A 24,794-nucleotide genomic window follows, 5' to 3' on the forward strand; every position below is an offset into this window, starting at 1 on the left:
TTCACACCCAATGGACTGCAATGACAGACTGCCAGTAGAACCTCCCTGCTCCTATGCTCAAGTCCTTTTGTTATGAATGCTAACATACCATTCGTTTTCTTCACTGCCTGCTGCACCTGCATGCCTACTTTCAATGCCTCCAGTCTGAAGAAGGGTTTCGGTCCGAAACGTTACCTATTTCCTTCGCTCCATAGATGCTGCTGCACCCGCTGAGTTTCTCCAGCATTTTTGTGTGTCTACATTCAATGACTGGTGTAGGAGCAGGGAGGTTCTACTGCAGTTATAGAGGGTCTTGGTGAGACCACAAATGGAGTATTGCGTACAGTTTTGGTCTCCTAATCTGCGGAAAGACATTCTTGCCATAGAGGGAGTACAGAGACGGTTCACCAGACTGATTCCTGGGTTGTCAGGACTTTCATATGAAGAAAGAATGGATAGACTCGGCTGGTACTTGCTAGAATATAGAAGATTGAGGGGGGATCTTATAGAAACGTACAAACTTCTTAAGGGGGTGGACAGGCTAGATGCAGGAAGATTGTTCCCGATGATGGGGATGTCCAGAACAAGGGGCCACACACAGTTTAAGGATAAGGGGGAAATCTTTTAGGACCGAGATGGGAAAAACATTTTGTCCACAGTGGTGAATCTGTGGAATTCTCTGGCACAGAAGGTAGTTGAGGCCACAGTTCATTGGCTATATTTAAGAGGGAGTTAGATGTGGCCCTTGTGGCTAAAGGGATCAGGGGGTATGGAGAGAAGGCAGGTACTGGATACTGAGTTGGATGATCAGCCATGATCATATTGAATGACGGTGCAGGTTCGAAGGGCCGAATGGCCTCTACTCCTGCACCTATTTTCTATGTTTCTATGTCTCACAAAATATATGCAAACATTTTCTGAGATTTCAGGAAATGCCGGGCCCCCTTTTGGACTCTGGGCTCAGGTCCGATGTACCCCCTGCATCCCACTCCCTCATAGGCCCTGTGAATATGTACGTGCGTATGTGAACACAATACTGTGTGTGGGATGTATCAAAGATCCTATAGCGGAGCAAGATAGGCCACTGCTGCGAAATGCAATGGGCTGACGTGTAGTAGCTACGGAGGGGAACCTGGGCATTTATTCCACCCATTTTAGTAACCCGGAACCTATCCGACCCGACTCACAGTGTAATCAATGTTGCAGGGGAACGGTTTGTGTGTGTGATATAGGGTTAGATTCATAATTCTGTTAGTCCATACTTCTGTTAATTCTTGTTAAAGAATAAAATTGACTCTGGTAATTGCCTTTTTTAATGTTTTTTAAATCATTTCTTTTTAAGTTGGGATGTAATGTTAAAATTGTACAAGGCATTGGTGAGGCCAATTCTGGAGTATGGTGTACAATTTTGGTCGCCTAATTATAGGAAGGATGTCAACAAAATAGAGCGAGTACAGAGGAGATTTACTAGAATGTTGCCTGGGTTTCAGCAACTAAGTTACAGAGAAGGGTTGAACAAGTTAGGTCTTTATTCTTTGGAGCGCAGAAGGTTAAAGGGGGACGATAGAGGTCTTTAAAATGATGAGAGGGATAGACAGACTTGACGTGGATAAGCTTTTCCCATTGAGAGTGGGGAAGTTTCAAACAAGAGGACATGATTTGAGAATTAAGGAACAGAAGTTTAGGGGTGACATGAGGGGGAACTTCTTTACTCAGAGAATGGTAGCTGTGTGGAATGAGCTTCCAGTGGAAGTGGTGGAGGCAGGTTTGATTTTATCATTTAAAAATAAATTGGATAGGTATATGGACGGGAAAGGAATGGAGGGTTATGGTCTCAGTGCAGGTTGATGGGACTAGGGGAGAATAAGTGTTCGGCACGGACTAGAAGGGCCGAGATGGCCTGTTTCCGTGCTGTAATTGTTATATGGTTATAAGGTTAAATGGCACATAAGCTGTGTTTGAGATGATGTTTGTATTACACTTGCACTCTGTAATTCATTCATCTAATCACACTAATGTAATCACACTGTTCACATCTGCGGTATTTGGGAAAATAATAGCAATATGAAGATTCCAGTTGCTCTAGCCCTGGAATGTTACTTAATGTTTTTGTGCTTATTTTCTATTTACTATGGAGTTGTTTCTCCACAAATAAAAAGGGGTCTGGTCTTCCCAAAAGCCAGAGAGTGGAATGAGATCTGTCTGTAATGGTGGGGTTATCTAATTGAAGAATTTCACAAAATTAAATTTGTTTTGAGCAAGATTTACAAAAGATGTCTAACTTAAGGATGGTTTTATTCTACGAGCACACAACTGACTAGATTGTGCAGGAAAGATCCACTATAAGATCTTTGGTCTGTACCTTTGTTAGGTTCCTAAAAATGGGCTCAACAAATTGATCCCAGCAGCCCACGTTTGGTGCCCATTGTAAACGGCTTAACAAAGAGGAGAGTTAAAACCACCTCTGAAAGCTGCCTGTATGTCTTCAAAGACAATGGATTCAGCTGCAGAAAGTAAACAAACATGCACTTAATAACCATCGAGGACTGTGTTTATTATCGGGGATGCGAGGATGAGAAAGGAAGGAGCACACAAGATAAGTAGGAAGTTTAAAACAAATACAACATGTGCTAATTGCCTGCCTTCCTGCATATTTAATGTAGCAGTGAAGCCGGCGCATGTGCGGATGTGCGGAGCTCTTCTAGAGAGTGCGCATGTGCAGGACATTTCCGGAGTGTGCGCATGTGCAAAGTATTTTGGGCGGGAAAAGCCTGCAGAATCAGCCATGTTTGCCAGACGTTTGTGAGTTTATGTATTAAACAAATAAGTTGCTTAAAGCTTAAATAAAGTTAAGTTAATTACGAGTAGTGAAAGTTTCATTTATCTCACACCAATTTAAGCAACTTAATCTTAGAAGTCAAACAGTCCGACTTGGAATGGAGAAACTACTGAAACCACAACGCTTGGATCTGGATCCCAACTCACCTGCTGTTGCTGCAAAGGATTGGAAGCACTGGCTTCGTAAACTAAATAACTTCTTTGATGAAAGGTACACAAAAATGCTGGAGAAACTCAGCGGGTGCAGCAGCATCTATGGTGCGAAGGAAATAGGCGACGTTTCGGGCCGAAACCCTTCTTCAGACTGATGGGGGGTGTGGGGGAGAAGGAAGGAAAAAGGGAGGAGGAGGAGCCCAAGGGTGGGGGGGGGGGGGGGGAAGGGAGGAGACAGCTCGAGGGTTAAGGAAGGGGAGGAGACAGCAAGGGCTAGCAAAATTGGGAGAATTCAACGTTCATGCCATCGGACGCAAGCAGCCCAGGCGGAATATGAGGTGCTGTTCCTCCAATTTCCGGTGTTGCTCACTCTGGCAATGGAGGTGACCCAGGACAGAGAGGTCGGATTGTGAATGGGACGGGGAGTTGAAGTGCTGAGCCACCGGGAGTTCAGGTAGGTTATTGCAGACTGCGCGGAGGTGTTCGGCGAAATGATCGCCCAATATCCGCTTAGTCTCCCCGCTGTAAATCAGCTGACATCTAGAGCAGCGGATGCAGTAGATGAGGTTGGAGGAGATACAGGTGAACCTTTGTCACACCTGGAACGACTGCTTGGGTCCTTGAATGGAGTCGAGGGGGGAGGTGAAGGGACAGGTGTTGCATTTCTTGCGGTTGCAACGGAAAGTGCCCGGGGAGGGGGAGGTACGGGAGGGAAGGGAAGAATTGACAAGGGAGTTGCGGAGGGAGCGGTCTTTGCGGAAGGCAAACATAGGGGGAGATGGGAAGATGTGGCGAGTGGTGGGGTCACGTTAGAGGTGGCGGAAATGGCAGGGGATTATGTGTTGTATTTGCCGGCTGGTGGGGTGAAAGGTGAGGACTAGGGGGACTCTGCCCTTGTTGCGAGTGCGGGGATGGGGAGAGAGAGCAGTGTTGCGGGGTATGGATGAGACCCTGTTGCAAGCCTCATCTATGGTGGCGGAGGGGAATCCCCGTTCCCTGAAGAACGAGGACATTTCCGATGCCCTGGTGTGGAACGTCTCATCCTGGGAACAGATGCGGCGTCGGCGGAGGAATTGGGAGTAGGGGATGGAGTCTTTACAGGAGGCAGGGTGGGAAGACGTGTAGTCCAGATAGCCATGTGAGTCAGTTGGTTTGTAGTGTATGTCAGTCAGAAGTCTGTCCCCTGCGATGGAGATGGTGAGGTCAAGGAATGGTAGGGAAGTGTCGGAAATGGTCCAGGTTAAGGTTAATGGTTAAGGTTCATTTTCTTAAAACAGACAACTTACAATGTTGGGTAAAACCAATACAAGCTTTAATGATCATTTAGCTAGAGAGTGCTAGGAGATACAAAGTCAAGCATATAGCAGATGCTTAACTCCTCCCAGGCCATCACTCTAATGAATGAAGACATACAGCATCTTTTTATACTGTTTTGGAAACATAGTCACATGTTCATACAGAATGGCAGCAATGACGTCTAACATATCAATCACAGCTCTACCCATTCAAAGCATGCTTGTCTCTAATACAATATACTCATGCTATGGTTATATCGATCTTAGTTTAGTTACGAAACCCCAAATAACAGGAAGTTAGTCAAAGGTCTATCATCTGCTGTACCACTCTGTGACAGGAATCACACAGCTGGGTAGCAAGCAGAGTTGTGAAAGTGTGGCAAGAAATGGTGTCCCCCGCATGTTTTGATAGCGATGTCCATGCCTGGAGGGGCGGGTTGGAATGTTGGGGTGATGTTGCCGCAGTCCCGGGGAGATGGAACCTTGACACAAACTAACATTCTATAATGTAGCATTTTGAACGATGCACACAATGGGCAGGAAGATAAACAGACACAGACACAGACAGACGGCGTTGGAGGAGGTCGTGTTTGCTCTGTTTAGCTCAACCATCTCTACCCGACCCCACCCTACCCTACCCTCACCAGAATGGGAGTAGTTGAAGTTGCCACGCTCACTCTCCTTATTCCCAGCGCCGCGGGGAAGCTTCTGCCGCTCGGACCCGCAGGGACCATCACACCGTGAGTCTGTCATGTCGGTCCCTGGCCCTGCACAGGTGACCGCTCTTCCCCGTGTTGGGGGCCCTGCGGACGGGGGTGGCTCCCAGCCTCACCCCCTTGACTGCCTCCCCTTAAACACCGACCCACGGCAGCGCTGTCAGAGCCAAGAGGCGTTTCACCGCTGAATGAACCAACCGCCCATTTTAAAGAGGTATTGTACAAGATGCTAATAATAGTCTGTATTTACACCATTAAGGTGTATTATCGCTGTGAGGATTTGCTGCTTCTTCTCTGGCACTTTAACTTTGGATCACAAGTTTATAGTTTACGTTTATCATTGTCAATATGATCCACTGTTTGGTTTGGTGGATCATACACTGCGGTGTCCAGTTCAAGGAGAGGCCAAAGGCTGCTGTTTTGGAAACAGTATGGAACCTTCACGCTCTCTTGAAGGTCCTGTGCTAATCCTGGGCATTAGCCTCTGTCTACCTTCTTTTTGTATCAGTGCAGGGCTGGATTTACGTATAAGCTTGGCAAGCTTAAGCTTAGGGCCTCAAGATCTAGGGTGGCCTCGCAGAGCCGGATTCACCACTAGGCTTCATAGGCTGAAGCCTAGGGCATCGAAATCTAGGCGACCTCCGGCCAAGGCAGGATACCTGGCGTTCAACTCTGGGCGCCCCCCCCCTCGCTATCTCATTATCTCTCTGTCTGTCAACTCTCCGTCTCCACCCACCATCCGTATCTGTGTCCGGGCTGCAGGGTTCCCGCTCTCCTCTCGCTTCTCATCCACGGCCAGCGCATCATCGGCCGCCCTGCTCTTGCGCGCTGCCACGGCAACTGGTCGGCTCTGGGCACTTTGTGGGGTATCTGGCCGCCATTGCTGTCCGGTCGCCACCTCGCCGCAACCGCTGAAAACCAACACAGAATCACTCCCTGACCCTGGATCTGGAGTAACTCCCTGGAGTAACTCTCTTGTTTCTGGTTTCCTGGTCCTCCATAAATATTCTAAATGGAATTTAAACTGGAGATGGTAAAGGGCTGAACAATAACAGCCTATTGCATTTTATCTGTTTATTTAATGTGTATATATATGGTCTATGGTATATAAACATAATTAACTTTTATCTCCTGTTCTGTATTATGTTTACATATTCTGTTGTGCTGCAGCAAGCAAGAATTTCATTGTCCTATCTGGGACACATGACAATAAAACTCTCTTGACTCTTGACTTGGACTTAACCAAAAAAGGGTTCTTGGGGGAAAAAAAAGGTGCCTTAAATTTAGTTGCGTCTGGTTGGGTAACTATGGTAGGGTGAAGACTATTCCATGCTTTAATTGTGCAGGAGAACTCCATGGAGCAGGGCTGTGGATGGATGGGAGCAGTGGTCCTGGGCTGTGGATGGATGGGAGCAGTGGTCCTGGGCTGTGGATGGATGGGAGCAGTGGTCCTGGGCTGTGGATGGATGGGAGCAGTGGTCCTGGGCTGTGGATGGATGGGAGCAGTGGTCCTGGGCTGTGGATGGATGGGAGCAGTGGTCCTGGGCTGTGGATGGGAGCAGTGGTCCTGGGCTGTGGATGGGAGCAGTGGGCCTGGGTAGAGACCGGGAGTCTCCCCTTGTGCCTGATGTGGATCTACATCTCCAGGGCATGAGGTCGGTGAGAACACTATCGCTTTCTACTGAATTGTGTTTGCATCTTTGATTAATTGTGCTGACTTTTACTTTCAATTGTTGTCATTTGAAGTGTCCAGGGTTTTTAATGTTGATATTTTTCTGGTACAACTGGAATTGTGTTGTTTCTGTGCTCTATCTCCAAACTAAACGGATGTTTCCACTAGTTGGAGAGTCTCGCACCAGAGGGCACAGTGTCAGAATAAAAGGATGTAACTTTGGAATCTTATTTGTGTAATTCCCTGCCACAGACGGCTGCGGAGGCCAAATCACTGGATGGATTTAGGAGAGAGATGGAGCTCTAGGGGCTAGTGGAATCAAGGGATATGTGGAGAAGGCAGGCATGGGTTATTGATTGGGGATGATTAGCCATGATCGCAATGGATGGTGGTGCTGGCTCGAAGGGCCAAATGGCCTTCCTCCTGCACCTATTTTCTATGTTTACTAAAGTGATGATACCCTAACCTTATCACAACTGAAATTGAATCTGGCTGATGTAAATATAGAAACAAAGACTTGTAGAAGCTGGTTTATACCAAAGATAGACACAATGCTGGAGTAACTCAGTGGGTCAGGCAGCATCTCTGGCGAAACAAGAGATTTTGGGATGGAATAAAAGGGTTCTTACACAAAATATCACCCATCCTTTTCCTCCAGAGATGGTGCCTGACCTGCTGAGTTTCTCCAGAACTCTTATCATTGTTACTCGTACCAAGGACAGAGTCCCCATGTCCCCCCATTGCAGGCAGTGAAGAAAGCGAATGGCCTGTTGGCCTTTATAACAAGAAGAATCGAATATAGGAGCAAAGAGGTCCTTCTGCAGTTGTACAGGGCCCTAGTGAGACCACACCTGGAGTATTGTGTGCAGTTTTGGTCCCCTAATTTGAGGAAGGACATTATTGCTATTGAGGGAGCCCAGCGTAGGTTCACCAGGTTAATTCCCGGGATGGCGGGACTGTCATGTGCTGAGAGAATGGAGGGGCTGGGCTTGTACTCTCTGGAGTTTAGAAGGATGAGAGGACACACTAGAGGCAGGAAACATGTTCCCGATGTTGGGGGAGTCCAGAACCAGGGGCCACAGTTTAAGAATAAGGAGTAAGCAATTTAGAACAGATATGAGGAAACACTTTTTCTCACAGAGAGTTGTGAATCTGGAATTATCTGCCTCAGAAGGTGGTGGAGGCCGGTTCTCTGGATACTTTCAAGAGAGAGCTAGATAGGGCTTTTAAAGATAGCGGAGTCAGGGGATATGGGGAGAAGGCAGGAACAGGGTACTGATTGTGGATGATCAGCCATGATCACATTGAATGGTGGTGCTGGTTCGAAGGGCCGAATGGCCTCTACTCCTGCACCTGTTGTCTATTGTCCTCACCTTCCACCGTCACATACAACAGATAATCCTCCAACATTTCGCCACCTCCAGCAGGATCCCAACATTGGCCACATCTTCCCATTCTCCAATTTCAGTGTTTTCTCCCTCCTTACTCTTTCCAAGCTCTCCCACAGCCTACTGTCTCTGCCTCTTCCTTCCTCTATCCTGCCCACCCCAACTTCAGTCTGAAGAAGGGTCTCGACCTGAAAAGTCACCTATTCCTTCTCTCCATGGATGCTGCCTCACCCGCTGAGTTACTCCAGCATTTTTGTCCACCTTTGATTTTACCAGCATCTGCAGTTCTTTCTTAATCCACACGGTGGGAGTGTTGACCACAAATTGGAGCGACCTGTTATGTGAATTCACTACATTTTAGGAGTTGCTGTCTACAAATTAGATATAATTATGCTCTTTACTGCAAAATGGTTCTTTGTTGCTCTGTGACCCTTTACCTTTCCCCATAATGCCCCCATTGCACAGATGCCAAACTTAGTAAAAGCCCTGAAACCAGGGAAGATTTGGGATGAAATCAAGGAACTGCAGGTGCTGGTTGACAAAAATAAGGCACAGTGCTGGAGTAACTCAGTGGGTCAGGCAGCATCTGTGGAGGACATGGATAGGTGTCGTTTCACAGGGTGCTGGTGAAACATAGATAATAGGTGCAGGAGTAGAGGGCATTCGGACCTTCGAGTCTGCACCGCCATTCGATATGATCATGACTGATCATCGAAGTCAGTATCCTGTACCTGCCTTCTCTCCATACCCCCTGATCCCTTTAGCCACAAGGGCCACATCTAACTCCCTCTTAAATATAGCCAATGAACTGTGTGGCCTGAACTATCCTCTGGGGCAGAAAATTCCACAGATTCACCACTCTCTGTGTGAAAAATGTTTTCCTCATCTCGGTCCTAAAAGATTTCTCCCTTATCCTTAAACTGTGACCCCTTGTTCTGGACTTCCCCAACATTGGGAATAATCTTCCTGCATCTAGCCTGTCCAACCCCTTAAGAATTTTCTAAGTTTCTATAAGATCCCCCCTCAATCTTCTAAATTCTAGCGAGTACAAGCCGAGTCTATCCAGTCTTTCTTCATATGAAAGTCCTGACATCCCAGGAATCAGTCTGGTGAACCTTCTCTGTACTCCCTCTATGGCAAGAATAACTCAGCGGGTCAGGCAGCATCTGTGGAGAACATGGATAGGTGACGTTTCACAGAGTGCTGGAGTAACTCAGCGGGTCAGGCAGGATGCCCTTAGTAAAGAGAACAGGACTGTGAGGGAGTTCACTAATTGTGTACAGGGTTTGATGCCCATAGTAAGAGTTACAGCATTGGGCAACTCTGTCGGGGAGTTCACTGTTTGTGTGAAGTGTTCTCTTTGATATAGCTGGCATGTTGGTGTGCCAGGCTGATTATGAAAATACTCAATGCATTCTTCTACCCTGTAGGATTCACTACTGCAGACACATTTAAATTTCACTGGACCTTAATTGGTACATGTGCCTAGAATTATTTTTCCCGGCCCTGTCCATCCAGTGTTTGATATTTTGAGGTGAATGTAGAATCTTCTCACCTGCTGCTGTTTCTCCCTCTACAGTTATTCTACAGAGAAGGTTCACCAGACTGATTCCTGGGATGGCAGGACTTTCATATGAAGAAAGACTGGATAGACTCGGCTTGTACTCGCTAGAATTTAGAAGATTGAGGGGGGATCTTATAGAAACTTACAAAATTCTTAAAGGGTTGGACAGGCTAGATGCAGGAAGATGCATCCCGATGTTGGGGAAGTCCAGAACAAGGGGCCACACACAGTTTAAGGATAAGGGAGAAATCTTTTAGGACCGAGACGAGAAAAACATTTTTTTCACACACAGAGAGTGGTGAATCTGTGGAATTCTCTGCCACAGAAGGTAGTTGAGGCCACAGTTCGTTGGCTATATTTAAGAGGGAGTTAGATGTGGCCCTTGTGGCTAAAGGGATCAGGGGGTATGGAGAGAAGGCAGGTACAGGATACTGAGTTGGATGATCAGCTATGATCATATTGAATGGCGTTGCAGGCTCGAAGGGCAGAATGGCCTACTCCTGCACCTATTGTCTATGTTTCACTAAATATATGGAAATATTTTCTGAGATTTCAGGAAATTCCGGGCCCCCTTTTGGACTCTGGACCCGGGTCCGATGTTCCCCCCGCACCCCACTCTCTCATCGAGCCCTGTGAATATGTACGTGTGCATTTAAACACAATATTGTGTGTGGTCGTGTACCTTTGTTAGGTTCCTACAAATGGCCTCAACAAATTGGGCTCAGCAGCCCCCAGATTTGGTGCCCGTTGTAAACAGTTTAACAAATTTAATTTTAGGTTATATTTTATTTGTTTCCAAGTTCTAATTGTACTGTGTATAATTGTATTTTTATTGTATTTTGTGTTATTCAGATTCATTGGTGAGAGGAGGATCGGTCCTATATTGCAAGGGGAACAATCCTCCCTCTCCATTATAAACCAATCCACCTGCTGGGCAGAGTTGTCCAGCAGGTGAATCATATTTTTGATATTTACTGCCCAATAATAGTACATAAAGTTAGGAAGTGCTAAACCGCCCAATTGTTTCGGTTTGCTCAAGTGAGTTCTTTGTATTCTGTGGGATTTATAATCCCATGTAAAATTTGTAATGTCTGAGTCCAGTTTTTTTAAATCATTTTTGGTAGGTATATAGGAATTGATTGGAATAGGTATAGAATTTGTGGTAGAAAGATCATTTTTATAGCATTTATTCGACCTATTAAAGACATCGGAAGAGTTTTCCAGAATTTAATTAAAGTATTTAATTTCTTAAGTAGGGGACTATAATTTGCATTAAACATAGCTTGATATTTTCTAGTGATTTCAATTCCCAAATATTTAAATTTTTTGTAGCTATTTTAAAAGGGAAATTTAAGAAGTGTGTTGAGTCTTTTGGTTTTATCGACACCATTTCATTTTTAATCCAATTTATTCTGTAGCCTGAGAAAGACAGTTTAACAAAGAGGAGAGTTGAAACAATCTCTGAAAGCTGCCTGTATGTCTCCAAAGACAATTGATTCAGCTACAGAAAGTAAACAAACATGTACATAATAATCATTGAGGACTGTGTTAATTGTCGGCCTGCGAGGATAAGAAAGGAAGGGGCACACAAGATAAGTAGGAAGTTTAAAACAAATACAACATGTGCTAATTGCCTGCCTTCCTGCATATTTAACGCAGCATTTGGAGACAAGATTCGAACTTCAAACACATGACCTGTGGAAGGTGTTTGCAAGAGAATGGAAGAGGGGCTGCAGAATATCATTAACAACTTTGATTGCCTGCAACCCTGCTAGAGAATTACATAGATATAAAGGGTTATTGCAGGAAAAAATATGAAAGTTTACATCTATATGAACCTGTTCAAATTGCAGTCATAGAAACATAGAAACTGCATCTGCTGTTCCTTGATTTACATCCCAAATCTTCCCTGGTTTCAAGGCTTTTACTAAGTTTGGCACAGAAACATAGAAACATAGACAATAGGTGTAGGAGGAGGCCATTCGGCCCTTCGAGCCTGCACCGCCATTCAATATGATCATGGCTGATCATCCAACTCAGTATCCTGTCCCTGCTTTCTCTCCATACCTCTGATCCCTTTAGCCACAAGGGCCACATCTAACTCCCTCTTAAATATAGCCAATGAATTGACCTCAACTACCTTGTGTGGCAGAGAATTCCACAGATTCACCACTCTCTGTGTGAAAAAAAATGTTTTTCTCATCTCGGTCCTAAAAGACTTCCGCCTTATCCTTAAACTGTGTGTGACCCCTTGTTCTGGACTTCCCTAACATCGGGAACAATCTTCCTGTATCTAGCCTGTCCAACCCCTTAAGAATTTTGTACGTTTCTATAAGATCCCCCCTCAATCTTATAAATTCTAGCGATTACAAGCCGAGTCTATTCAGTCTCTTCATATGAAAGCCCTGACATCCCAGGAATCAGTCTGGTGAACCTTCTCTGTGCTCCCTCTATGGCAAGAATATCTTTCATGGCTAAAAGAAAATTATTGAGCTACTGAAGACATAAAATAAGCAGGTACTCACAAGTGCAGTCAGGATACCCTCTCTCACAAGCAGTACTTGGAACAGCAAGTTGACAAAGCCCATCTATCACAAACCATAGAAAACTGGGGACATTAGAAGATCTCCAAAGACCTTGACTCATCAACGAGAAACAAGTAGAGTAACTGTAGAGGGAGAAACAGCAGTCCTAATCAGAGGAAAGACATTCTTGCCATAGAGGGAGTACAGAGAAGGTTCACCAGACTGATTCCGGGGATGTCAGGGCTTTCATATGAAGAAAGACTGGATAGACTTGGCTTGTACTCGCTAGAATTTAGAAGATTGAGGGGGGATCTTATAGAAACTTACAAAATTCTTAAGGGGTTGGACAGGCTAGATGCAGGAAGATTGTTCCCGATGTTGGGGAAGTCCAGAACAAGGGGCCACACACAGTTTAAGGATAGCGGGGAAGTCGAGATGAGAAAAACATTTTTTTGCACACACAGCGAGTTGCGAATCTGTGGAATTCTCTGCCACAGAAGGTAGTTGAGACCACAGTTCATTGGCTATATTTAAGAGGGAGTTAGATGTGGCCCTTGTGGCTAAAGGGATCAGGGGGTATGGAGAGAAGGCAGGTACAGGATACTGAGTTGGATGATCAGCCATGATCATATTGAATGGTGCAGGCTCGAAGGGCCGAATGGCCTCTACTCCTGCACCTATTGTCTATTTTTCTAAGACAACACTTCACACAAACAGTGAACTCCCTCACAGAGTTGCCCACCAAAGCTGTACTCTTTACTATGGGCATCCTACCTGACCCGCTGAGTTACTCCAGCACTCTGTGAAACGTCACCTATCCATGTCCTCCACAGATGCTGCCTGACCAGCTGAGTTACTCCAGAACTTTGTCTTTTGAGCAAGAGTATCCAAATATCTCTACAACAGTCTGTCCAGTCCAAAGCTCAATGAATGACCACTCCACACATCACACACACATTCCTTTCACCTGAAAATCCTGCACAAGAACTCACAATAAACATGCTGTGATTAGGGAATTTAACATTAACCATTTCACACAAGTGGTTAACAACTAGTTCACATTAACTTTCCTCAACCAAGTACAATGTAGATCCACTTTATATTCCTCGCTGTCTTAATCACAACAATGTCATCAACAGAAAACCAGTCTTCATAAAGTGAGTGCCCCAATTAAAACACAATTGGACAGCTATCCAGGAGACATAGAAACATAGATAATAGGTGCAGGAATAGAGGCCATTCGGCCCTTCGAGCCTGCACCATTCGCCATTCAATATGATCATGGCTGATCATCCAACTCAGTATCCTGTACCTGCTTTCTCTCCATACCCCCTGATCCCTTTAGCCACAAGGGCCACATCTAACTCCCTCTTAAATATAGCCAATGAACTTTGGCCTCAACCACCTTCTGTGGCAGAGAATTCCGCAGATTCACCACTCTCTGTGTGTGGAAAAGAATGTTTTTCTCATCTCAGTCCTAAAGGATTTCCCCCTTATCCTTAAACTGTGGCCCCTTGTTCTGGACTTCCCCAACATCGGGAACAATCTTCCTGCATCTAGCCTGTCCAAACCCTTAAGAATTTTATAAGAGTTTCTATAAGATCCCCCCTCAATCTCCTAAATTCTAGCGAGTATAAGCCGAGTTTATCCAGTCTTTCTTCATATGAAAGTCCTGACATCCCAGGAATCAGTCTGGTGAACCTTCTCTGTACTCCCTCTATGGCAATAATGTCCTTCCTCAGATTTGGAGACCAAAATTGTACGCAATACTCCAGGTGTGGTCTCACCAAGACCCTGTACAACTGCAGTAGAACCTCCCTGCTCCTATACTCAAATCCTTTTGCTATGAAAGCTAACATACCATTTGCTTTCTTCACTGCCTGCTGCACCTGCGAAGTCGTTATGGATGCTGATGGCCTTCCTGAGGCACCGTGTGTGGTAGATGCCCTCCAAGGCTGGTAGCTGTTTCCCAATAATCTTCTTCACTCTGTGGACAACGCGCTGAAGAGCTCTCCTCTCCGCCTCCGTGCAGCTAAGATGCCACACAGAGATGCCATACGTTAATGTGCTCTCTGTGGTGCAGCGGTAGAAGGTGTGGGGGCAGACCAGTCTTTTTTAATGTCCTCAGGAAGAACAGTCATTGCTGTGACTTCTTGACCAGCGCAGTTGGTGGACCATGTGAGGTCCTCTGAGATGTGAGTGCCCAGAAACTTAAAGCTGGACACTCTCTCCACACTTTCCCCATAGATGGAGATTGTAGGTATGTTACAAAACTTACCTTCAGCGGCGGGGGCTGTAATTCTGCCTCTGGCCATGTGCGCGATTTTGGCGCGTTTGAGGGGGCGCGGGGTTAAAACGGGGTTTTGTTCCGACCTGGTCATGAATTATATTTTGTTGGAGTGCAAGATGTTGCTAAAGAATCGTTCCTACGGCCGTTTGTGTGTTTAAAAAAAAATTTCACCCGACAAGTTCATCGCTGGAATGATTTTAAAATCAGCTTCTGAAGCCGTCAATAACGAAAACTGGGACGGATTTTAAGCAGGACCAGGTTAAAAAAAAAGTAGTTTATTTTTATGTATAAAAGTGTTGCTTAAGATGTATTTAATTCACATTTTACGTTGCGATACGGTGATTTTTCTCCCCCGAAGAACCGGCAGTGTATTTGCTGCCGATATGCGGTATAAATTCACCGCAGCCTGAACGTTCTAACTGGTCCCGTTCCAGAAAATCACACTCCCAAGCTAATTTACAGGTATTAACGATTAAATTCCTTCTATTTGGCATATAAACCCACGACAATGAGATTTAAAAATTATGTTATATTCTGAATTCTTGTGTGAATGTAGAATCAGCTGGAAATCACACATTAAACATGTACAATCCAAACTGTCAAAAAGCATTTCTGTATTACACAAAGTTAAGCAGGTTCTGGATCACAAATCACTCCGCATTCTCTACTGTTCACTAATCTTACCCTATTTAAATTACTGTGCAGAAGTCTGGGGCAATAACTATAAAAGTTCGCTACATTCATTAACTCTTCTGCAAAAAAGAGCAATACGTATTATCCACAATGTCAGGTATCTGGGTCACACGAATCCATTATTCTTACAGTCAAAATGATTAAAATTAGAAGATTTGGTTGCATTTAAAACAGCACAGATAATGTTTAGGGCCAAAAATAAAAACTTACCTGGAAATATATAAAAATTATTCAATGAGCGAGTGGGGGGTTATAATTTAAGAAGAATATTTAATTTTAAGGTACAAAGAGTCCGCACGACCAGAAAAACTTTTTGTATTTCGGTCTGTGGAGTAGGATTGTGGAACAGTTTGAATGTGGAGTTAAAGCAATGTCCAAACATGAACCAGTTCAAAATGACATACAAAAAACTTTTTTCCACAAGGTACAGGGATGAAGGAGATGGTTGACAAACAGGGGTTAATGTTTATTTATTATTTTATTTATTATTTATTTATGTTTTTTGGTTACTTCATACATATTACTTGTATGTGTATATCAGTTGTATGTATATATATGTCTGTATGCATCTCTACAAATTGCCTGGGGTATTATTATTATTAATTAATTATTAAATATGGAAGAAGGGTTTAGGGAGAAGGGGTGAGATTAAATAAGTTATTCTTCTCACTCTTTTTCGAGCTTGTAAAGAAAAAGTGTTGGACATTTAAATTTTGCTTTATGCTTTTCACTGCTTTGCAAATATTGCCTGGAATGTCCAATTGTTTGACTATTTCGATTTTGTTGTTGTTATTTATTCCTATTTATGTCTTTACTTGTTCGGAACAAATAAATAAATAAATGTTATTTGGACACAGGCTATTTAAAAACGTTAATCTATTCTTAAGAAATTGATAGATGTTTAGATCTAGTAATTGAATTTTGTAATTAGCTACAATTAGGTAACTAACTAACTGTTTTAATTTCAAGTCATCTAAGTAAGATTGTTTCATATTTGTTTCAGAATGCTTCAATCTATAATAACTGAAAATTTCATTCAGTTTTAATTTTTAATAAAGTTATCGGCTTTTAAATGTTCTCAATCACAGCTTTTGTGTTAAGACAATGAAAAACCAAAAGGGAACAAAATGCTAATTTCCGAGTATGAAAATGATCATAACTTTTTTAATACTGAAGATATGAAAGTGAATTAGGTGTCAAATTAAACTTATTTTTATGCTTTATCTGATGGGATAAATTAAAGACTTGATTTTTTAAATCTCAAAAATTTGTAACATTGCTAGAGATTGGGGCGTATTCTCCATTATGTGACCTCCTGAAGTCAATAATCAGCTCCTTGGTCTTGGAGGTGTTTAGTGACAAGTTGTTACGTGAGCACCAGTCCGCCAGGTTCTGCACCTCCGCTCTGTACTTTGTTTCATCACTGTTGTTGATCAGCCCAATCACTGTTGTGTCATTCCAAATCTTCCCTGGTTTCAGGGCTTTTACTAAGTTTGGCATATGGGCAATGGGTGTATTACAGGGAAAGGTAAAGGGTCATTTTGCAGTAAAGAGCACAATATCTAATTTGTAGATAGCAACTCCCAATATGCAGTGAATTCACACAACAGGTCGCTCCAGTTTGTGGTCAACACTCCCACCGTGTGGATTAAGAAATAACTGCAGATGCTGGAAAAATCAAAGGTGGACAAAAATGCTGGAGTAACTCAGCGGGTGAGGCAGCATCTATGGAGAGAAGGAATAGGTGACGTTTCAGGTCGAGACCCTTCTTCAGACTGATGTCGGGGGGGGGGGGGGTGTGGGATAAAGGAAGGAAGAGGCAGAGACAGTCGGCTGTGGGAGAGCTGGAAGGGGAAGGTGGGAGAAAACACTGAAATTGGAGAATGGGAAGATGTGGCCAATGTTGGGATCCCGCTGGAGGTGGTGAAATGTTGGAGGATTATCTGTGGTGTGACTGATAATTAAAGCTGACTTTGAACACCAGACTGTGTCTGTACAGTTCTCTACAACAGCGGTGTCTGCGGGGAAAGACGGGATTCAAGGATGGTGTGCTGCTTTCTTTAGATATGTTAAGGGCAAAAGAGTAGCAAAGTCAAATGTGGGTCCCTTGAAGGCAGACACGGGTCAAATTATTATGTGCAACAAGGAAATGACAGAAGAGTTGAACAGGTACTTCGGATCTGTCTTCACTAAGGAAGACACATAGAAACACAGAAACATAGAAAATAGGTGCAGGAGTAGTGGCCATTCGGCCCTTCGAGCCTGCACCGCCATTCAATATGATCATGGCTGATCATCGAACTCAGTATCCTGTACCTGCCTTCTCTCCATACCCCTTGATCCCTTTAGCCACAAGGGCCACATCTAACTCCCTCTTAAATATAGCCAATGAACAGGCCTCAACTACCTTCTGTGGCAGAGAATTCCACAGATTCACCACTCTGTGTGAAAAATGTTTTTCTCATCTCAGTCCTAAAAGATTTCCCCCTTATCCTTCAACTGTGACCCCTTGTTCTGGACTTCCCCAACATCGGGAACAGTCTTCCTGCATCTAGCCTGTCCAACCCTTTAAGAAGTTTGTAAGTTTCTATAAGATCCCCCCTCAATCTTCTAAATTCTAGCGAGTACAAGCCGAGTCTATTCAGTGTTTCAAACAATCTCCCAGATGTACTGGAGGACAGAGGATCTAATGGGGTAGAGGAACTGAAAGAAATTTTCAGGTGAGAAATAGTATTGGGTAGGCTAATGGGACTGAAGGATGATAAATCCCCTGGACCTGATGGTCTGCATCCCAGGGTCCTCAGGGAGGTGACTCTAGAAATAGTGGAAGCATTGGTGATCATTTTCCAATGTTCAATAGATTCAGGATCAGATCCTGTGGATTGGAGGATAGCTAATGTTATCCCACTTTTCAAGAAAGGAGCGAGAGAGAAAACGGGGAATTACAGACCAGTTAGCCTCACTTCGGTGGTGGGAAAGATGCAGGAGTCAATTATTAAAGAGGTAATAATGGGGCATTTGGATAGCAGTAAAACGATTAGTCCATGTCAACATGGATTTATGAAAGGGAAATCATGCTTGACTAACCTTCTGGATTTTTCTGAGGATGTGACAAGTAAAATGGATGAAGGGGTGCCAGTGGATGTAGTGTATCTAGACTTTCAGAAAGCCTTTGATAAGGTCCAGCACGGGAGACTGGTGACTAACATTAGAGCACATGGTATTGGGGGTAGGGTGTTGACTTGGATAGAAAATTGGTTTGCAGACCGGAAGCAAAGAGTAGGAGTGAACGGGTCCTTTTCAGAACGGCAGGCAGTGGCGAGTGGAGTGCCGCAAGGCTCGGTGTTGGGGCCACAACTGTTTACCATATATACTAATGATTTGGAAGAGGGAATTAGGAGCAACACTAGCAAGTTTGCGGATGACACAAAGCTGGGTGGCAGTGTGAACTGTGAAGAGGATGTTAGGAGGTTGCAGGATGACCTGGACAGGTTGTGTGAGTGGGCAGATGCGTGGCAGATGCAGTATAATATAGATAAATGTGAGGTTATCCCACTGATCCCTTTAGCCACAAGGGCCACATCTAACTACCTCTTAAATCTAGCCAATGAACTGGCCTCAACTACCTTCTGTGGCAGAGAATTCCACAGATTCACCACTCTGTGTGTGTGAAAAAAAATGTTGGTTCTAAAAGATTTCCCCCTTATCCTTAAACTGTGACCCCTTGTTCTGGACTTCCCAACATCGAGAACAATCTTCCTGCATCTAGCCTGTCCAACCCCTTAAGAATTTTGTACGTTTCTATAAGATCGCCCCCTCAATCTTCTAAATTCTTGCCAGTACAAGCCGAGTCTATCCAGTCTTTCTTCATATGAAAGTCTTGACATCCCAGGAATCAGTCTGGTGAACCTTCTCTGTACTCCCTCAACGGCAAGAATGTCTTTCCTCAGATTAGGAGACCAAAACTATACGCACGAGATTGATTCTTGGGATGGCGGGACTGCCATATGAGGAAAGATTGAAGAGACTGGGCTTGTATTCACTGGAGTTTAGAATGTCAGGATAGAAGATGGATTGATGCAAGAGGAGTGCGGAACATGCAAGATAAGGTAGAGGAGATATGGCTGTAAAACTGTAATAAAAAGCGGGCGGGCGTCTTCCCTGAATGTTCCAGCCGATGTTTGCAAATAAAGGCCTTTTCTTCTACTTGAAGAAGTCTACCTGTCTGTGTCACCTTAAGGACACTTCACATGTACTGCCAGTACCTAACATGGCCACCCTGGGCATCACTCCCTTTTACTTCAATGGGAGTGCCTGCAGTCAAGATGGCCGCCTCCCTGGGCTTCACCTCCCATTGGCTTCAATGGAAAACTGCCAGTAGCTAAGATGGCCGCCCAGACCTTCACACCCAATGGACTGCAATGACAGACTGCCAGTAGAACCTCCCTGCTCCTATGCTCAAATCCTTTTGCTATGAATGCTAACATACCATTCGCTTTCTTCACTGCCTGCTGCACCTGCATGCCTACTTTCAATTCCTCCTGTCTGAAGAAGGGTTTCGGTCCGAAACGTTACCGATTTCCTTCGCTCCATAGATGCTGCTGCACCCGCTGAGTTTCTCCAGCATTTTTGTGTGTCTACTTTCAATGACTGGTGTAGGAGCAGGGAGGTTCTACTGCAGTTGTAGAGGGTCTTGGTGAGACCACACCTGGAGTATTGCATACAGTTTTGGTCTCCTAATCTGAGGAAAGACATTCTTGCCATAGAGGGAGTACAGAGAAGGTTCACCAGACTGATTCCTGAGTTGTCAGGACTTTCATATGAAGAAAGAATGGATAGACTCGGCTTGTACTTGCTAGAATATAGAAGATTGAGGGGGGATCTTATAGAAACATACAAACTTCTTAAGGGGGTGGACAGGCTAGATGCAGGAAGATTGTTCCTGATTTTGGGGAAGTCCAGAACAAGGGGCCACACACAGTTTAAGGATAAGGGGGAAATCTTTTAGGACTGAGATGGGAAAAACATTTTGTCCACAGTGGTGAATCTGTGGAATTCTCTGGCACAGAAGGTAGTTGAGGCCACAGTTCATTGGCTATATTTAAGAGGGAGTTAGATGTGGCCCTTGTGGCTAAAGGGATCAGGGGGTATGGAGAGAAGGCAGGTACAGGGTACTGAGTTGGATGATCAGCCATGATCATATTGAATGGCGGTGCAGGCTCGAAGGGCCGAATGGCCTCTACTCCTGCACCTATTGTCTATGTTTCTATGTCTCACAAAATATATGCAAACATTTTCTGAGATTTCAGGAAATTCCGGGCCCCCTTTTGGCCTCTGGGCTCAGGTCCGATGTACCCCCTGCACCCCACTCTCTCATAGGCCCTGTGAATATGTACGTGCGTATGTGAACACAATACTGTGTGTGGGATGTATCAAAGATCCTATAGCGGAGCAAGATAGGCCACTGCTGCGAAATGCAATGGGCTGACGTGTAGTAGCTACAGAGGGGAACCTGGGCATTTATTCCGCCCATTTTAGTATGTTTCTATGTTTCACCAGCACCCTGTGAAACGACACCTATCCATGTCCTCCACAGATGCTGCCTGACCCGCTGAGTTACTCCAGCATTCTGTGCCTTTTTTTTGTCAGCCAGCACCTGCAGTTCCTTGATTTTCATCCCAAATCTTCCCTGGTTTCAGGGCTTTTACTAAGTTTGGCATCTGTGCAATGGGGGCATTACGGGGAAAGGTAAAGGGTCACAGAGCAACAAAGAACCATTTTGCAGTAAAGAGCATAATTACATCTAATTTGTAGACAGCAACTCCCAATATGCAGTGAATTCACATAACAGGTCGCTCCAATTTGTGGTCAACACTCCCACCGTGTGGATTAAGAAAGAACTGCAGATGCTGAAAAAATCAAAGGTGGACAAAAATGCTGGAGTAACTCAGCGGGTGAGGCAGCATCCATGGGATCCATGGAGAGAAGGAATAGGTGACTTTTCAGGTCGAGACCCTTCTTCAGACTGAAGTTGGGGTGGGCAGGATAGGGGAAGGAAGAGGCAGAGACAGTCGGCTGTGGGAGAGCTTGGAAAGAGTAAGGAGGGAGAAAACACTGAAATTGGAGAATGGGAAGATGTGGCCAATGTTGGGATCCTGCTGGAGGTGGCGAAATGTTGGAGGATTATCTGTTGTATGTGACGGTGGAAGGTGAGGACAATAGACAACAGGTGCAGGAGTAGAGGCCATTCGGCCCTTCGAACCAGCACCACCATTCAATGTGATCATGGCTGATCATCCACAATCAGTACCCTGTTCCTGCCTTCTCCCCATATCCCCTGACCCCGCTATCTTTAAAAGCCCTATATAGCTCTCTCTTGAAAGTATCCAGAGAACCGGCCTCCACCGCCTTCTGAGGCAGATAATTCCAGATTCACAACTCTCTGTGAGAAAAAGTGTTTCCTCATATCTGTTCTAAATGGCTTACTCCTTATTCTTAAACTGTGGCCCCTGGTTCTGGACTTCCCCAACATCGGGAACATGTTTCCTGCCTCTAGTGTGTCCTCTCATCCTTCTAAACTCCAGGGAGTACAAGCCCAGCCCCTCTATTCTCTCAGCATATGACAGTCCCGCCATCCCGGGAATTAACCTGGTGAACCTACGCTGGGCTCCCTCAATAGCAAGAATGTCCTCCCTCAAATTAGGGGACCAAAACTGCACACAATACTCCAGGTGTGGTCTCACTAGGGCCCTGTACAACTGCAGAAGGACCTCTTTGCTCCTATATTCGATTCTTCTTGTTATAAAGGCCAACAGGCCATTCGCTTTCTTCACTGCCTGCAATGGGGGACATGGGGACTCTGTCCTTGGTACGAGTAACAATGATAAGAGTTCTGGAGAAACTCAGCAGGTCAGGCACCATCTCTGGAGGAAAAGGATGGGTGATATTTTGGGTAAGAACCCTTTTATTCCATCCCAAAATCTCTTGTTTCGCCAGAGATGCTGCCTGACCCACTGAGTTACTCCAGCATTGTGTCTATCTTTGGTATAAACCAGCTTCTACAAGTCTTTGTTTCTATATTTACATCAGCCAGATTCAATTTCAGTTGTGATAAGGTTAGGGTATCATCACTTTAGTAAACATAGAAAATAGGTGCAGGAGGAGGCCATTTGGCCCTTCGAGCCAGCACCACCATCCATTGCGATCATGGCTAAACATCCCCAATCAATAACCCATGCCTGCCTTCTCCCCATATCCCTGGATTCCACTAGCCCCTAGAGCTCCATCTAACTCTCTCCTAAATCCATCCAGTGATTTGGCCTCCACTGCCGTCTGTGGCAGGGAATTACACAAATAAGATTCCAAAGTTACATCCTTTTATTCTGACACTGTGCCCTCTGGTGCGAGACTCTCCCACTAGTGGAAACATCCGTTTAGTTTGGAGATAGAGCACAGAAACAACACAATTCCAGTTGTACCAGAAAAATATCAACATTAAAAACCCTGGACACTTCAAATGACAACAATTGAAAGTAAAAGTCAGCACAATTAATCAAAGATGCAAACACAATTCAGTAGAAAGCGATAGTGTTCTCACCGACCTCATGCCCTGGAGATGTAGATCCACATCAGGCACAAGGGGAGACTCCCTGTCTCTACCCAGGACCACTGTTCCCATCCACAGCCCAGGACCACTGCTCCCATCCACAGCCCAGGACCACTGCTCCCATCCACAGCCCAGGACCACTGCTCCCATCCATCCACAGCCCAGGACCACTGCTCCCATCCATCCACAGCCCAGGCCCACTGCTCCCATCCATCCACAGCCCAGGACCACTGCTCCCATCCATCCACAGCCCAGGACCACTGCTCCCATCCACAGCCCAGGACCACTGCTCCCATCCATCCACAGCCCAGGACCACTGCTCCCATCCATCCACAGCCCAGGACCACTGCTCCCATCCATCCACAGCCCAGGACCACTGCTCCCATCCACAGCCCATAACCCCCGACACCCACACTAATCAACAATCTATCTATCTCTGCCTTAAATATATCCACTGAATAATATATGCAGTATTAATATTACACTGGAGAACAATCTCTGTAAACTGGAAGTTAATTTATCCAAGAAAATTGATGCTGCTCGAGAAGAATCAAGGGAAATGTATACTTCTCTGAAGCAGAAACTCAGTGACTTTGATCAGAGAACAACACTGGAATTTGAAAGACTAGAAAGTGATCATAAAAATAAATTTGATATGTTGATTGAAGAGATGAAACATTCTGACATCGTGACAGAAGAGATTACAACTGGAATGAAGGAGATGGCTCGTGAAATAACGATTCTGAAAAAGGAACAAAATGATCATCGGGAGCAATTGATTAAATTGACGGACAAATGTCAAGATTTGGAAGCGAGATCAAGGAGACTGAACTTAAGGATTGTAGGAGTAAAGGAGGGACGAGAGCAAGGAATTGATATGCCGGAGCTTGTCTCCAAAATAATCAAAGAGGTCTTTAAGCTGAAGGAAAATGTGAGGATTGATGTGGCTCACAGAGTCGGTCCCCCCCCCGAAGAGAAACAAATGCTCCCCCAAGACAAATTATTGCGAAGTTCTTAGATATTTCAACCCCGGGAAAACTCCTGAAGATGATACCACACGGTGAGAGGCTTATATTCGAGGGAGAGTCCATGAGATTCTATAGGGACTACCCTCGCGAAGTAATGGAGAAAAGGAATCAATTTAAAAAAGCAAGCAACACTTTGCAAGGACAACGAGGGATAAGATACGGCGTGGTCTATCCAGCCAAGATGTTTATTTCTTACAAAACAACTCAACGTTCATTCAGGGATCCGGAGAAGGCACTTAAGTACGCACAAGAGATTGTACAGAAAATTGAGAATGATGATGATTAAAACTTTCAATAAAAGTCTGTACTACAATTAAGATGGCGGACCTGCTTCAGACACTAACCAATGGAATGTCCTTATCTCAATGGAATGTGTTTTCAACGACAGAGTTCAGATTTCACCTTGAACGAAAAGTTAGAAGATAAACAACTGAAGAAAAAATGACAGGCTGAAGAAAAACAGCAGAACTGATATTATGGACTGAATTTAAAGCTTTAACTATTATAATGAAGATTAAATAGTAAAGAACCAACTAATTATATGAAGCTTATTAAATTAATAACAGTTAAATAATTCCAATAGATGAAATGTAAGGAAATATATCCTGGATGTATTCTAATACTCAATAACTAATGAAAATATGTATAAGAAGATTATAATACTATAAACCTGTAGTAAAGGGGGAGGTGTTAAGGATTTGGAATAGTTCCAAAGGTTCCGACAGGAAGATGGTTACTATTAAGATAAAGAAAATTAACCCTTGGAACAGGCTGGTAATTAGGTGCATCTCTGAGTATAAGGACAAGGCCTGTCCTTATGTCTTATGATTTCATTATTGTAAGTAAGGAATAAGAATCATAGAAGGTTTTATTTAGGAGATTACGTGGAAAAGTAATGATGATGATGATTTTTAATGATGACATTTTGGTTGTTTTTTTTGGTTTTTTTGCTTGACTGGTTACATTTTTTTTTTCTCTATGTAGGTTAAGATTTTTGGCTATATTAAGGGGAAATTACATGATATTGTCTAGGACAGCTTAATTTGG

At 44.3% G+C, this 24,794-nt stretch overlaps 1 long non-coding RNA gene across 1 annotated transcript; it reads left to right on the forward strand.

Annotated features, from left to right (window-relative positions):
• The first annotated feature begins 1,285 nt into the window (after window positions 1–1,285).
• LOC116967553 lies at window positions 1,286–19,254 on the forward strand. The gene is made up of 3 exons (XR_004410259.1): window positions 1,286–1,296; window positions 5,302–5,307; window positions 19,203–19,254. It is a non-coding gene; the product is annotated as an uncharacterized LOC116967553 (long non-coding RNA).
• The last annotated feature ends 5,540 nt before the right edge of the window (window positions 19,255–24,794 follow it).

Source organism: Amblyraja radiata, chromosome 40 (genome assembly GCF_010909765.2).
Source record: "Amblyraja radiata isolate CabotCenter1 chromosome 40, sAmbRad1.1.pri, whole genome shotgun sequence".
NCBI classification, from domain to species: domain Eukaryota; kingdom Metazoa; phylum Chordata; class Chondrichthyes; order Rajiformes; family Rajidae; genus Amblyraja; species Amblyraja radiata.